We start from the raw sequence: 15,847 nt of genomic DNA, 5'->3' as shown, positions 1-15,847 counted from the left end.
CACACTGTTGCCGATCTGAATGTCAAGGTTAAATGCCAGGAAATGAATCACGCACCTTGTTGATTAGAAATACACAATGCAAATTCATGAAATGATCGCCCACACTGTTGCTGATCTGAATGTCAAGGATCATATGCCAGAATTGAATCGCGCAGCTTGCCGATTCAAACAATAATATGTAAATGTCATGGAAACACAATCACGCACACAAAGAGTTTCACAACTAGGCCCAAAAACTCAACTGTCTTTGAAAACGGGGGTCGGGGGCCCAACTCGACCTCCACCTTACCATCCTGCTAAAGGATCATCAATATAATGAGGGCAGGCCTGGAAATATCATTGTAGGCCTTCGGGACCGGAGCTCAGGAAGTCGCTGCTGCTCTGCACCGGGACCTCTGAATAGTGAGCACGTGGAGCTGGGCTGACTCTCTTATATAGAGTCAAGGCCAGCCTACAGACCACACCCAGTCACGGGGCAGGGAAAGCTTCTAGAAGATCCTAGAAAGGGACCACACCCGGACACACTCGGCAAGCCTGCATCAATACCTTGCAAATGAACAGTTATTACAAACATCATTAATAGTGGTTTTCAAGGTTAAAATCTGCAATGCAAAAGGTTAACAAACTGCATATAAACATAATGCATGAATTATGCCTTTGTAAAAAGATTGGGTTTTTGATGTTGACAGGCTGCCTGCTTTGGGACGGCCCCCCACCATTGACAGTCTGACGATTGGACTGCCAAGTTCCTAATCAGGCCTAAGTCAAAAAGTAGGACTTTATACCAGACTCAATACCGAGTAGCATCTGGTCAGTGATGATGACTTCCTAAGCACAAACTCAGGACTTCTCGCCTTAGTCAATAGCTTCATCGACACCTGCAATCTGCAGCACACATAGAAGGAGGAAAAAGTCCCTCAGGATTGTTTTGTGCGGAAGTTTCCCCTTGCTGCACAAAAACAATCCTGCCTACTACACAGACACCCTTGCACCCTGCATGGTGCAAGGTTGCCTGCCTCACTACTAGGCTGCCAAAACAGCACCAGCACAAGGGAAAAGGACAGGAATGCATGGTATTGGATAAACATGGGGCATTCCTGCCCTTTCCCTGTAACACAGGGCAGCACAGTGCAACAAGGTGACTTACTGTGTTGCCCTGCATCACAAAATTCATAAATAAGTCCCCAGTCTTTGGATCCCGCCTGCAACCTTGCCTGAAGGTCACACTTTGATTGGGTCCTACCTAGGCCTTGCATCCCACCCAAGCTTGCCTGTATATCGGAATGATCCCTTACCATTTAGATGTCTAAACTGACACTGATACCCATTAGTCATATCTTTACATTTTACATGAACTGGGCTTTGTTCAAGCAAGTTCTTAGAGTCAAATTAAGTTTTTACCACAGTGTTTGGCAAAGATCAAGACTACCAGCCTCAAGTACTATAGCAGTGGGAATGCAGGGCAGACAAATATCTAAGATGGATGCTAGACTTTGAGTGATATTTGGACAAAAATATTGAGTTTAGTATCTCAGAAACATTAATAACATCAAAAAACTTGTGATTCAAAAATATTGTGGAATAATACATGTTTGTCAAATATTTTATTGTTTTTGGTTAATAAATATAGTTTACAAGTTGTAAAAAAAATATCACTTCTAATAGTGTTTTTTAACTATTGTAATGTGTTTTTTAGTTAATATTTAATTTTAAGTGTTTCTATTGCTGACATAATTGTTATTAATTTCATCAAATATAGTATGTAATTTTAAGTGGTTTACTAAATATCCTCTCAAACATTATAAGCACTTTGTAGTGTCATAGCGGGTTGTTTTGTTTATAGAGGTATAGGATGGGAAGTAAACTAAGTAATAATAATCAACATCATTGTTAGTTTTTTTTATTGTCGATTAATTATGTAATTGACTGCTAATTATGCAAATAGTTCAATAGTGATTTATTTAAGTTATACTTTACCCTGCCTAATTTAGAGGGGAAGAATGTGGGAACTTAAAAAAAAACATGTATTCCAATTTAATGTTGAATTAAATATTAATTGATTAATTAAACACATTATTAGTTTATTAATAATTTTTTAATTGTACTGTATATTTTTTCAATGTGAATTTCATTTTACATATGTAAATTGCACATGCATTTTTAATGTCCTGTTATTTTTGGTGGTGAATATGTTCGGAAGAAAATATATATAACATTTTATATAAAATAGTGTTAATATTTACTTTAATAATTTGTGATGTATTATCTATAATTTCTTATATTTGTTATTTTTCAAATCACTTAATTTATTTTATGGTAAGTGTATGTGAAATGTTTGGAAATTATATCAGTTTTTAAGATTGTATTTGTTTTTTAAGTACTAATCCAAATAAATTAATGCTTTCATACTTTGTTTTTTTTTGCAGTTGGGAAGGTTCATACTATTATCGTCCATTTAAATTTTTCCTTTCTTTCTTTTGTAACATATACATTAAATGTAATTTTGTTTTTGTTAAAAATGTATAGGTTTTTTCTGTATACAGTAATTGAACAATGTTTTATATTTAATGTTGATTTTTTAGTAAATTAATAGGACTTGTATTCATCTAAGTAATCCTTTTGAAGTCACATTCACTTCTTTTGCTTGGACTGGGACTGTTATGTCATATCATATATACACACATATATGCACACACATATATGTGACAGTTTGAATAAATAATAATTATGTACATTATTAAATAAGTGAAAGGTATTTACTTTACTTTAGATGTATTGTATATATTATATGTAATATTTTCTTCTTTACACTAAATATATATATATATATATATTTATACATATATGCATATCTATGTATATAGCTATGTCTCTAAGTATGTAAAGATCCATGATACATGGATGTACTACTTTATGCCATGTGTGTATATATATATATATATATATATATCAAAAACGAAGTTGTCCTCATGTGAAAGCGCACTCCCAACAGGTTATATAAACGGGAAGAAAAAGCAAAGCCAGCAACTCACAGTGAATTCTTTAAGCAGTTTCATTATTCCAGGCCTTAAGTTATAAAATCATCTCTGGACACGTGTTTCAAGGTCAATCCTTTCTTCAGCAGAGAAAAATATAAAAGTGTTTCACCCTCGTAGGTGCAGCCAGTGCTGGAGGTGTTCCAGGCATCTCTTTCTTACTGAAAAGACCGGCATGGCTTCAGCTTGTCTAATTACAGGCACCTGATTAGTCTCTTTAAATACTAGTCCACCCCAGTGGGCCTCTCAAGTGAGCAGTGCATGCTGGTTGTGGTGGTCCTGCAATTTTTTCATTTTGCCCCAAGTGGGTTGCTGGAGCCAAACGAAATAATGACCCAAAGTGCAAAACCTTTGTAGGCGAATCCAAAGTAAAATTGTCAGATTTGCTGTGAATAACCCAACCTGATTGCTCTTATGTGACAGCACTGTTCCGGAAACATACGGCGGGTAACAGTTTACTACATGCCTCAAGTGGTCACTCACAGTCTAAAATGGAGTATCCCCTTCGGTGAACTACTGAGAGCTAAAAGAATCAGTAGTACTGATGAAGCTTTTGAGACTGAACAAAGGGAGATGACTAAGATTTAATCAGCGGGGATATCCAGAATGGGTAATCAAGAGAGCAATTGATAAGACTAAGGGGATAAAAAGATCTGATACCCTTTTTGATAATACTACCAAACAAGAGGCAGATGACAATGATGGGACTAGACTTATTATGATATATAATGAGGATACAAGACAGATTAATAACATCATTTAAAAAAATTGGAATATCCTAAAAAGTGATCCCGTTATTGGAGGTACAATACAAAAGAGACCCCAGATCACTTATAGAAGAGGACGTAGTCTACATGACATTCTGAGGTCCAATGACATTACCACAATTCCACAACTGAGACAACACAATTTGCAAGGCTTCTTTCCGTGTGGCCATTGCAAAGCATGTCGCAACAGCATTATGCGGAAGCAATATGCTATATGTAAACCTGGGAAAATCAGACAGATCAATCAATTTATAACATGCAGTACCCCTTTTGTGATTTATGTTCTGGAATGTCCTTGCCTGAGATGGTATATTGGTAGTACCAAACACAGTGTCAAGAAACGGATTTTAGAACACATGCGTGCGATCACATCGAATGATGAACATTATCCGGTAGCAAGGCACTTTAAAGAAAAACACAACTCTGATTGTACCAAATTATCCTATTTTGGTATTGAACATGTTCCTCCACATCATAGAGGAGGGAACAGAGAATTAGTGTTAAGGAAAAAAGAGTCAGTATATATCTTAGAATTAGAGACTAAGACCCCGACAGGCTTGAACATGGGGGAGGAACTAAATACTCACCTATATGATAACCATTAATCTATTTTGATGAGACCATACTATCTGCTTTTTTACTGATTAGGGAATGTTTTATCAGAATATGCAAAGAGTTAATAATTTTTATTGTGTACAGAATTAACTTACGAGATTTAGGTCAGGCACTATGGAAAAATATGTGTTGTGAGTGTTAATCCTGTATGCAAATATTAACTCGATGTCTAAGCTTCCAGTTGTTTATTTAACTATTTATTCATTTTCGGATATTCCTTTTAGATACTTTGGGTCAGATGGAGAGCTACCAAACTCTATTTGTCCTCTTCTATTCATTCTTCACAATTTTCACGTTATCATTGGGTGATCCACTTTGCAGATTTTCAGATAAGAATATTCAATTTAGTAATGTAGATAATTTTATGGCCCTTAATAAGCTTATGATGATATATTTACAGTGTATATTTTTACTATCTGGTTAATTCTCTATTTTGATTTAAAATGATAATATTTTATTACAGACACTGTGGTCTAGAAAGAAATATGAATTTTAACAGATAGAGCACTGTTTTTTTATATGGTTGTTTCCCTTTTAATAATAATTGTTTTATAAAAAAAAAAGAAAGAAATGCTATTAACAAATTTAGGGAAATGATCTAAAATGGAAACAAACATATCAGAATTATATCAAGTTATACTTAGTAGCATGAACTGGTTTTATTACTAATAGTATTTGCAAAGAATTTGTGGTGTGGTTTTCGCTTGATTCACTTGTTAATTGTCCCATTTCTATGTTTATGTCAAGAGGGTATTTAAAGGGTAATTTATTGGTGATATATATCATGTGACCAAGGCTGCTGTGTCAGTCAAAATGCGTTGTGTGTGGATTAAACTGATTTTCTCTTGTTCCTGAAACCTGAGTGTGCGAGTATTATCATTTTTTCTTCGTTTTATTAATTACCGGCTTGCTCGTACCGGTTCTCGCACCACCCCTTTGGGCTGATTGAGATCTCATCTCGAGCACTTCGATTTTATATATATATATATATATATATATATATATATATATAAATAAAATAATAAAAATATATCTATCTATCTATCTATCTATATATATAGATATTTTTTATTATTATTTTCATTTTTGAAAAACAATATTTTTACCTGTTTTGGATGATATTACAGTCCACAATTTTTTTTTGATATTTTAGTCATTTCCAACTTTTTTTGCCACATTATTGTGTTATTGAACTTTGTGAGTGGAACATTAAATAAAGGTTTATCTTTCAAAAACAGAGAAGTTGCAAGGATTGAGTGAGAAATGATTCACAATAATTTAAAATGTACAATTGTATCAACTGTAAATCAGTAAAGGGCAAAACACAATTCATCATCTCTTCTCTTCTCTTCTCTTCTCTTCTCCACAGAAGCCCCCTGCAACTTGTTCTTCACCAGACTTTTCATGGTGGTCATACCGTCCTGAAAAGACTGGCAGAGAATAAGGTTGTAATCAGCAGAGCGTCGCTGAGTTCAGACCTAGCCTGGCTGATTATAGCCAGCCCCCAGTCAGCTCATCGTGATCTAGTGTTGTGGCAGGGACGGCAGTAGGTTAGCAGGCCTGCCCGCCAATTTTGTAATGTGACGGTTGGACCGCCACAGCCGCTGCGATCCGACTGCCAAGGTGCGTCTGGCTGTCCTATGACCACCAGACTCATAATTGGGCCTTACATTCTACTATATGGCACTTTTGGGATTAGCCCCCTGGCACATTAGTGCCCAGGAGCACAAACTGTGTACTTAAAAGGATAGTTTTGGTAGCTGGAAATTTTTAACTTGGTCGTGGCTTAGCATCTATGTAAGGATTTTAATGGAGGAAATCCATACTAGCAAAGTGGGCACTTTAAAATTGTGTTGTTTTGTACAGGACTAGAGGCTTGATGTATGAAATTTCCATTTCCAAACATGTGTTCTAAAAAGTACACCATTTTGTGAAAGGAAAGGAATTTTGTGAACCAACCTATCTACCAACAGTAAGGGTATAGATCATTCTGAATCTTAGTGACTATAATGGGATATACCACAACAATATTCATTTGGTAGATGGTAAAATTGTGACTCATTATGACCGGACACCATCACAGGGATGGGGGCCTGCGCTTTCAAATACAGAAATACCTGTTTTGTAGGGACATCACAGCCTTTGCAGAACTTTCCAACTTGCCCTACCAGAATCCACCACCCAAATTAACTGTTAGCACTATGGAGCCCTGGAGGAAAAGAGGAATTGGAAAACAAATGAAAGACAGCTGGTCCAGATGTATGTCTCACTGGAGTACTGAGTTTCTAGCCTTTCTTCAATGGTAATCTAAAATTTAAAAAACAATATTTTAATAAGTATATGATAGATACTTGGAAAATGTTCTCACTTGGAAAACTGCTATACCTGCTGATTTACATCTATATTCTCAGCTATCTCTTCCCTATTGTGTTCACCAAATATGACAATTTGCAAAATAAATATATACCCATTTAATTTGTGAAGAGAATTGAATACAATCAAATTGTCAATATGTGTCTTTACAAGCACCTCTTTGCCAAAAATAGTTGGGAGAAAAGAAAGCTTCATGACACAATGGTGGTCATTACAACCCTGGCGGACGGTGTTAAAGCTGCGGTAATACCGCAAACAGGCCGGCGGACAAAAAAAGGGAATTATGACCCTGGCGGAAACCGCCAACAAAGACAGCCACTTTAAAACACCGCCCGTCACGGCGGTACAGACAAGCAGCGCGGCGGTCACCGCCAACAGACAGGCGGGAGACAATGTACTGCCCATAGTATCACAACCCGCCAATCCGCCCCCTTTTCCGGGGCGGATTCACCGTGGATAAAAACACGGCGGAAACAGCTTTTGCAATGGGAAAACGCTCACCTTAACACATCCCACGAGGAACGAGGACTCCATGGACCCGGAACTCCAAATACTCCCTGCCCTTGTGTTTCTGCTCCTCTACAACCAACATCTACGTAGGCGCCGAAGACAACGGTGAGTACTGCACCTACGACATGGGGGAGGGGGGAGGTAAAAGTTAGGGGGCCACCCACCAAACACCCCCAACCTCGCATAATACAACATACACACCAATGCATTCACAAAAATCACAGTAACAACCCACAATCCCCCCGGAAGAATGAAAAGACAAAGCGAAATTCGGTCAAACATTGTAATGTGGCAATATACATGTCATACAAAAATATACAGATATATATGAAAATCAGTCATAATTCTATACATTACGAGAAGTAGTGCAGATATGTACATAACAATGTCCGTGCACCAACAGTCCAAAAATGCATGGGCGAGGCCCACAAAGGATACCTGACCGCAATCGGAGAGAACACTGCCGGGGCATCAGATAGAAATATTACAGGCACCTCAGGGGGAATGGAAGGGAGGCACCCCAGCCGATGACTGCAAAGCGAGATCCACGATGGGGCCCCATACCCATTGATGTATCCTGGGGAGTGCAAAGCCACAGTCTTTCAAGTCTCTACAGTGGGTGGGGTGCCCACCGTGCCATCCTGGGGAGTGCAAAGCCACAGTCTCTCAATTAGATGCAGGTCTCCACTGGTACTGGGGGGGACTGGTGCCCAGAGTGCTTCATCCTGTGCAGGACAGACAGAGTGGATGCAGGTCTCCACTGGTTCTGGAGGGGGACTGGTGCCCAGACTGGATGAGTCTCCCCGTGAAAGTTCCTGTCCTGTCACTGTCCCAGCTGCACATGGGATAAGGATGCCTGATGTGGCGGTCTATTCATTCCTACCCGGTGCTTGCCCTGTTCAGCGGTGTATTGCCATAGCTGTCTTTGCCCTGTTCAGCGGTGCTTTGCCATGGCGGTCTTTGCCCTGTTCAGCGGTGCTTTGCCATGGCGGTCTTTGCCCTGTTCAGCGGTGCTTTGCCATGGCGGTCTTTGCCCTGTTCAGCGGTGCTTTGCCATGGCGGTCTTTGCCCTGTTCAGCGGTGCTTTGACATGGCGGTCTTTGCCCTGTTCAGCGGTGCTTTGACATGGCAGTCTTTGCCCTGTTCAGCGGTGCTTTGCCATGGCGGTTCAGGACTGTTCAGCGGTGCTCTGACATGGCGGTCTTTGCCCTGTTCAGCAATGCTTTGCCATGGCGGTTCAGGACTGTTCAGCGGTGCTTTGCCATGGCAGTCTTTGCCCTGTTCAGCAGTGCTTTGCCATGGCGGTCTTTGCCCTGTTCAGCTGTGATTTGACATGGCGGTTCAGGACTGTTCAGCGGTGCTTTGCCATGGCGGTCTTTGCCCTGTTCAGCGGTGCTTTGCCATGGCGGTCTTTGCCCTGTTCAGCGGTGCTTTGCCATGGCGGTCTTTGCCCTGTTCAGCGGTGCTTTGACATGGCGGTTCAGGACTGTTCAGCGGTGCTTTGCCATGGCGGTCTTTGCCCTGTTCAGCGATGCTTTGCCATGGCGGTTCAGGACTGTTCAGCGGTGCTTTGCCATGGCAGTCTTTGCCCTGTTCAGCAGTGCTTTGCCATGGCGGTCTTTGCCCTGTTCAGCTGTGATTTGACATGGCGGTTCAGGACTGTTCAGCGGTGCTTTGCCATGGCGGTCTTTGCCCTGTTCAGCGGTGCTTTGCCATGGCGGTCTTTGCCCTGTTCAGCGGTGCTTTTCCATGGCGGTCTTTGCCCTGTTCAGCGGTGCTTTGCCATGGCGGTCTTTGCCCTGTTCAGCGGTCCTTTGACATGGCGGTTCAGGACTGTTCAGCGGTGCTTTGCCATGGCGGTCTTTGCCCTGTTCAGCGGTGCTTTGCCATGGCGGTCTTTGTCCTGTTCAGTGGTGCTTGAACATGGCGATTCAGGACTGTTCAGCAGTGCTTTGACATGGCGGTTCAGGACTGTTCAGCGGTGCTTTGACATGGCGGTTCTGGTACGGACATTGGTGTGTGGCATGACGTTCCCTACACTGGGCATTGGTGTGTGACATGACGTTCCCTACACTGGGCATTGGTGTGTGGCATGACGTTCCATCATAGCCCACCTGGGATGTGGCAGCCGGGGCCCTCCTGGGCACTGACTCCGGCGGTGGTCTCCTGACCAGTGACGATACTTGGGCCCTCCTGGGCACTGACTCCGGCGGTGGTCTCCTGACCAGTGACGATACTTGGGCCCTCCTGGGCAATGACTCTGGCGGTGGTCTCTGGACCAGTGACGATACTTGGGCCCTCCTGGGCTGTGACTCCGGCGGTGGTCTCCTGACCAGTGATGATACTTGGGCCCTCCTGGGCAATGACTCGGGCGGTGGTCTCTGGACCAGTGACGATACTTGGGCCCTCCTGGGCACGGACTCTGGCGGTGGTCTCCTGACCAGTGACGATACTTGGGCCCTCCTGGGCACTGACTCCGGCGGTGGCGGTGGTCTCCTGACCAGTGACGATACTTGGGCCCTCCTGGGCAATGACTCTGGCGGTGGTGTCTGGACCAGTGACAATACTTGGGCCCTCCTGGGCTGTGACTCCTGCGGTGGTCTCCTGACCAGTGACGATACTTGGGCCCTCCTGTTCAATGACTCTGGCGGTGGTCTCTGGACCAGTGACGATACTTGGGCCCTCCTGGGCACTGACTCCGGCGGTGGTGCTTTGCCATGGCGGTCTTTGCCCTGTTCAGCGGTGCTTTGCCATGGCGGTCTTTGCCCTGTTCAGTGGTGCTTTGACATGGCGGTTCAGGACTGTTCAGCGGTGCTTTGCCATGGCGGTCTTTGCCCTGTTAAGCGGTGCTTTGACATGGCGGTTCAGGACTGTTCAGCGGTGCTTTGCCATGGCGGTTCTGGTACGGACATTGGTGTGTGGCATGACGTTCCCTACACTGGGCATTGGTGTGTGGCATGACGTTCCCTACACTGGGCATTGGTGTGTGGCATGACGTTCCATCACAGCCCACCTGGGCTGTGGCAGCCGGGGCCCTCCTGGGCACTGACTCCGGCGGTGGTCTCCTGACCAGTGACGATACTTGGGCCCTCCTGGGCACCGACTCCGGCGGTGGTCTCCTGACTAGTGACGATACTTGGGCCCTCCTGGGCACTGACTCCGGCGGTGGTCTCCTGACCAGTGACGATACTTGGGCCCTCCTGGGCACTGACTCCGGCGGTGGTCTCCTGACCAGTGACGATACTTGGGCCCTCCTGGGCAATGACTCTGGCGGTGGTCTCTGGACCAGTGACGATACTTGGGCCCTCCTGGGCTGTGACTCCGGCGGTGGTCTCCTGACCAGTGATGATACTTGGGCCCTCCTGGGCAATGACTCGGGCGGTGGTCTCTGGACCAGTGACGATACTTGGGCCCTCCTGGGCACTGACTCTGGCGGTGGTCTCCTGACCAGTGACGATACTTGGGCCCTCCTGGGCACTGACTCCGGCGGTGGCGGTGGTCTCCTGACCAGTGACGATACTTGGGCCCTCCTGGGCAATGACTCTGGCGGTGGTGTCTGGACCAGTGACAATACTTGGGCCCTCCTGGGCTGTGACTCCGGCGGTGGTCTCCTGACCAGTGACGATACTTGGGCCCTCCTGTTCAATGACTCTGGCGGTGGTCTCTGGACCAGTGACGATACTTGGGCCCTCCTGGGCACTGACTCCGGCGGTGGTGCTTTGCCATGGCGGTCTTTGCCCTGTTCAGCGGTGCTTTGCCATGGCGGTCTTTGCCCTGTTCAGTGGTGCTTTGACATGGCGGTTCAGGACTGTTCAGCGGTGCTTTGCCATGGCGGTCTTTGCCCTGTTAAGCGGTGCTTTGACATGGCGGTTCAGGACTGTTCAGCGGTGCTTTGCCATGGCGGTTCTGGTACGGACATTGGTGTGTGGCATGACGTTCCCTACACTGGGCATTGGTGTGTGGCATGACGTTCCCTACACTGGGCATTGGTGTGTGGCATGACGTTCCATCACAGCCCACCTGGGCTGTGGCAGCCGGGGCCCTCCTGGGCACTGACTCCGGCGGTGGTCTCCTGACCAGTGACGATACTTGGGCCCTCCTGGGCACCGACTCCGGCGGTGGTCTCCTGACTAGTGACGATACTTGGGCCCTCCTGGGCAATGCCTCTGGCGGTGGTCTCTAGACCAGTGACAATACTTGGGCCCTCCTGGGCTGTGACTCCGGCGGTGGTCTCCTGACCAGTGACGATACTTGGGCCCTCCTGGGCACTGACTCCGGCGGTGGTCTCCTGACCAGTGACGATACTTGGGCCCTCCTGGGCAATGACTCTGGCGGTGGTCTCTGGACCAGTGACGATACTTGGGCCCTCCTGGGCTGTGACTCCGGCGGTGGTCTCCTGACCAGTGATGATACTTGGGCCCTCCTGGGCAATGACTCGGGCGGTGGTCTCTGGACCAGTGACGATACTTGGGCCCTCCTGGGCACTGACTCTGGCGGTGGTCTCCTGACCAGTGATGATACTTGGGCCCTCCTGGGCACTGACTCCGGCGGTGGTCTCCTGACCAGTGACGATACTTGGGCCCTCCTGGGCAATGACTCTGGCGGTGGTGTCTGGACCAGTGACAATACTTGGGCCCTCCTGGGCTGTGACTCCGGCGGTGGTCTCCTGACCAGTGACGATACTTGGGCCCTCCTGTTCAATGACTCTGGCGGTGGTCTCTGGACCAGTGACGATACTTGGGCCCTCCTGGGCACTGACTCCGGCGGTGGTGCTTTGCCATGGCGGTCTTTGCCCTGTTCAGCGGTGCTTTGCCATGGCGGTCTTTGCCCTGTTCAGTGGTGCTTTGACATGGCGGTTCAGGACTGTTCAGCGGTGCTTTGCCATGGCGGTCTTTGCCCTGTTAAGCGGTGCTTTGACATGGCGGTTCAGGACTGTTCAGCGGTGCTTTGCCATGGCGGTTCTGGTACGGACATTGGTGTGTGGCATGACGTTCCCTACACTGGGCATTGGTGTGTGGCATGACGTTCCCTACACTGGGCATTGGTGTGTGGCATGACGTTCCATCACAGCCCACCTGGGCTGTGGCAGCCGGGGCCCTCCTGGGCACTGACTCCGGCGGTGGTCTCCTGACCAGTGACGATACTTGGGCCCTCCTGGGCACCGACTCCGGCGGTGGTCTCCTGACTAGTGACGATACTTGGGCCCTCCTGGGCAATGCCTCTGGCGGTGGTCTCTAGACCAGTGACAATACTTGGGCCCTCCTGGGCTGTGACTCCGGCGGTGGTCTCCTGACCAGTGACGATACTTGGGCCCTCCTGGGCACTGACTCCGGCGGTGGTCTCCTGACCAGTGACAATACTTGGGCCCTCCTGGGCAATGACTCTGGCGGTGGTCTCTGGACCAGTGACGATACTTGGGCCCTCCTGGGCTGTGACTCCGGCGGTGGTCTCCTGACCAGTGATGATACTTGGGCCCTCCTGGGCAATGACTCGGGCGGGTGTCTCTGGACCAGTGACGATACTTGGGCCCTCCTGGGCACTGACTCTGGCGGTGGTCTCCTGACCAGTGACGATACTTGGGCCCTCCTGGGCACTGACTCCGGCGGTGGCGGTGGTCTCCTGACCAGTGACGATACTTGGGCCCTCCTGGGCAATGACTCTGGCGGTGGTGTCTGGACCAGTGACAATACTTGGGCCCTCCTGGGCTGTGACTCCGGCGGTGGTCTCCTGACCAGTGACGATACTTGGGCCCTCCTGTTCAATGACTCTGGCGGTGGTCTCTGGACCAGTGACGATACTTGGGCCCTCCTGGGCACTGACTCCGGCGGTGGTGCTTTGCCATGGCGGTCTTTGCCCTGTTCAGCGGTGCTTTGCCATGGCGGTCTTTGCCCTGTTCAGTGGTGCTTTGACATGGCGGTTCAGGACTGTTCAGCGGTGCTTTGCCATGGCGGTCTTTGCCCTGTTAAGCGGTGCTTTGACATGGCGGTTCAGGACTGTTCAGCGGTGCTTTGCCATGGCGGTTCTGGTACGGACATTGGTGTGTGGCATGACGTTCCCTACACTGGGCATTGGTGTGTGGCATGACGTTCCCTACACTGGGCATTGGTGTGTGGCATGACGTTCCATCACAGCCCACCTGGGCTGTGGCAGCCGGGGCCCTCCTGGGCACTGACTCCGGCGGTGGTCTCCTGACCAGTGACGATACTTGGGCCCTCCTGGGCACCGACTCCGGCGGTGGTCTCCTGACTAGTGACGATACTTGGGCCCTCCTGGTCAATGCCTCTGGCGGTGGTCTCTAGACCAGTGACAATACTTGGGCCCTCCTGGGCTGTGACTCCGGCGGTGGTCTCCTGACCAGTGACGATACTTGGGCCCTCCTGGGCACTGACTCCGGCGGTGGTCTCCTGACCAGTGACGATACTTGGGCCCTCCTGGGCAATGACTCTGGCGGTGGTCTCTGGACCAGTGACGATACTTGGGCCCTCCTGGGCTGTGACTCCGGCGGTGGTCTCCTGACCAGTGATGATACTTGGGCCCTCCTGGGCAATGACTCGGGCGGTGGTCTATGGACCAGTGACGATACTTGGGCCCTCCTGGGCACTGACTCTGGCGGTGGTCTCCTGACCAGTGACGATACTTGGGCCCTCCTGGGCACTGACTCCGGCGGTGGCGGTGGTCTCCTGACCAGTGACGATACTTGGGCCCTCCTGGGCAATGACTCTGGCGGTGGTGTCTGGACCAGTGACAATACTTGGGCCCTCCTGGGCTGTGACTCCGGCGGTGGTCTCCTGACCAGTGACGATACTTGGGCCCTCCTGTTCAATGACTCTGGCGGTGGTCTCTGGACCAGTGACGATACTTGGGCCCTCCTGGGCACTGACTCCGGCGGTGGTGCTTTGCCATGGCGGTCTTTGCCCTGTTCAGCGGTGCTTTGCCATGGCGGTCTTTGCCCTGTTCAGTGGTGCTTTGACATGGCGGTTCAGGACTGTTCAGCGGTGCTTTGCCATGGCGGTCTTTGCCCTGTTAAGCGGTGCTTTGACATGGCGGTTCAGGACTGTTCAGCGGTGCTTTGCCATGGCGGTTCTGGTACGGACATTGGTGTGTGGCATGACGTTCCCTACACTGGGCATTGGTGTGTGGCATGACGTTCCCTACACTGGGCATTGGTGTGTGGCATGACGTTCCATCACAGCCCACCTGGGCTGTGGCAGCCGGGGCCCTCCTGGGCACTGACTCCGGCGGTGGTCTCCTGACCAGTGACGATACTTGGGCCCTCCTGGGCACCGACTCCGGCGGTGGTCTCCTGACCAGTGATGATACTTGGGCCCTCCTGGGCAATGACTCGGGCGGTGGTCTCTGGACCAGTGACGATACTTGGGCCCTCCTGGGCACTGACTCCGGCGGTGGTCTCCTGACCAGTGATGATACTTGGGCCCTCCTGGGCACTGACTCCGGTGGTGGCCTCCTGACCAGTGACGATATTTGGGCCCTCCTGGGCAATGACTCTGGCGGTGGTCTCTGGACCAGTGACGATTCTTGGGCCCTCCTGGGTTGTGACTCCGGTGGTGGTCTCCTGACCAGTGACGATACTTGGGCCCTCCTGGGCAATGACTCTGGCGGTGGTCTCTGGACCATTGATGATACTTGGGCCCTCCTGGGCTGTGACTCCGGCGGTGGTCTCCTGACCAGTGACGATACTTGGGCCCTCCTGGGCTGTGACTCCGGCGGTGGTCTCCTGACCAGTGACGATACTTGGGCCCTCCTGGGCAATGACTCTGGCGGTGGTCTCCGGACCAGTGAAGACGGTGCTGGCGGTTGTGTCTGGACCGCCGGAAATGATGGCGCACTTCTCCGCTGTGACACTCACAACAGGCTGGGCAGACTTTCTCTGGCCCTTCCCAACCTTTGGTGGAGTCACAGCTGACTCTCCAATCCCCTTGGAACCCATGTGAGTTGTTTTCCCACCAAGAGGCTTCACACGGTCCCGTCGTCCACTCTCCAATTTTAGAGCCTTTACAGTGGATGGGCTGCCAGTGCCTTGGCTCCGGGTCACACTGCCTGCCCTGGTGGCCGGTGCACTCAACAAACCTTGAACAGGCACCACTGGTATTGGAGGCTTTTTGGCTGAGGCGCTACGACGGGACTGATGAATTGGAGGGTGGGTGGGGGCAAAAAGGTCAACTTTACAGAGGGACAGTTTCTGACGAACACTGGGATGGGTAGTTGGAGGGGGCCTGGGAGTGGAGGAAGAGGAGGTGGTTGTCGGAGGTGTCACTTTAGGTGTTTTGGGTGCAGGTACTGGAGGCTATCGTGAGGTGGATGGATGTTGGATGAGTGATTGCTGTCGTTTGTGTACTTTGGGAGGGGGCGTCACAGACACACTGGGAGAGGACACAGGGGACGTGTAAGTGGGAGTGGAGGTGGTGAGTGCAGCTGAGCGGGGTGTGATGCTGGGTCTCCTTGTGCGATTCATGGTGCCTGTAGATGTGGTGCGTGCAGGTGTGTGTGTAGATGAGACTGGGAGGGAGGAGGGAGAATAGGAGGAGG

Source organism: Pleurodeles waltl, chromosome 10 (assembly GCF_031143425.1).
Source record: "Pleurodeles waltl isolate 20211129_DDA chromosome 10, aPleWal1.hap1.20221129, whole genome shotgun sequence".
NCBI classification, from domain to species: domain Eukaryota; kingdom Metazoa; phylum Chordata; class Amphibia; order Caudata; family Salamandridae; genus Pleurodeles; species Pleurodeles waltl.
The sequence above is the reverse complement of the archived record's forward strand: the minus strand, read 5'-3'. Positions refer to the sequence as shown.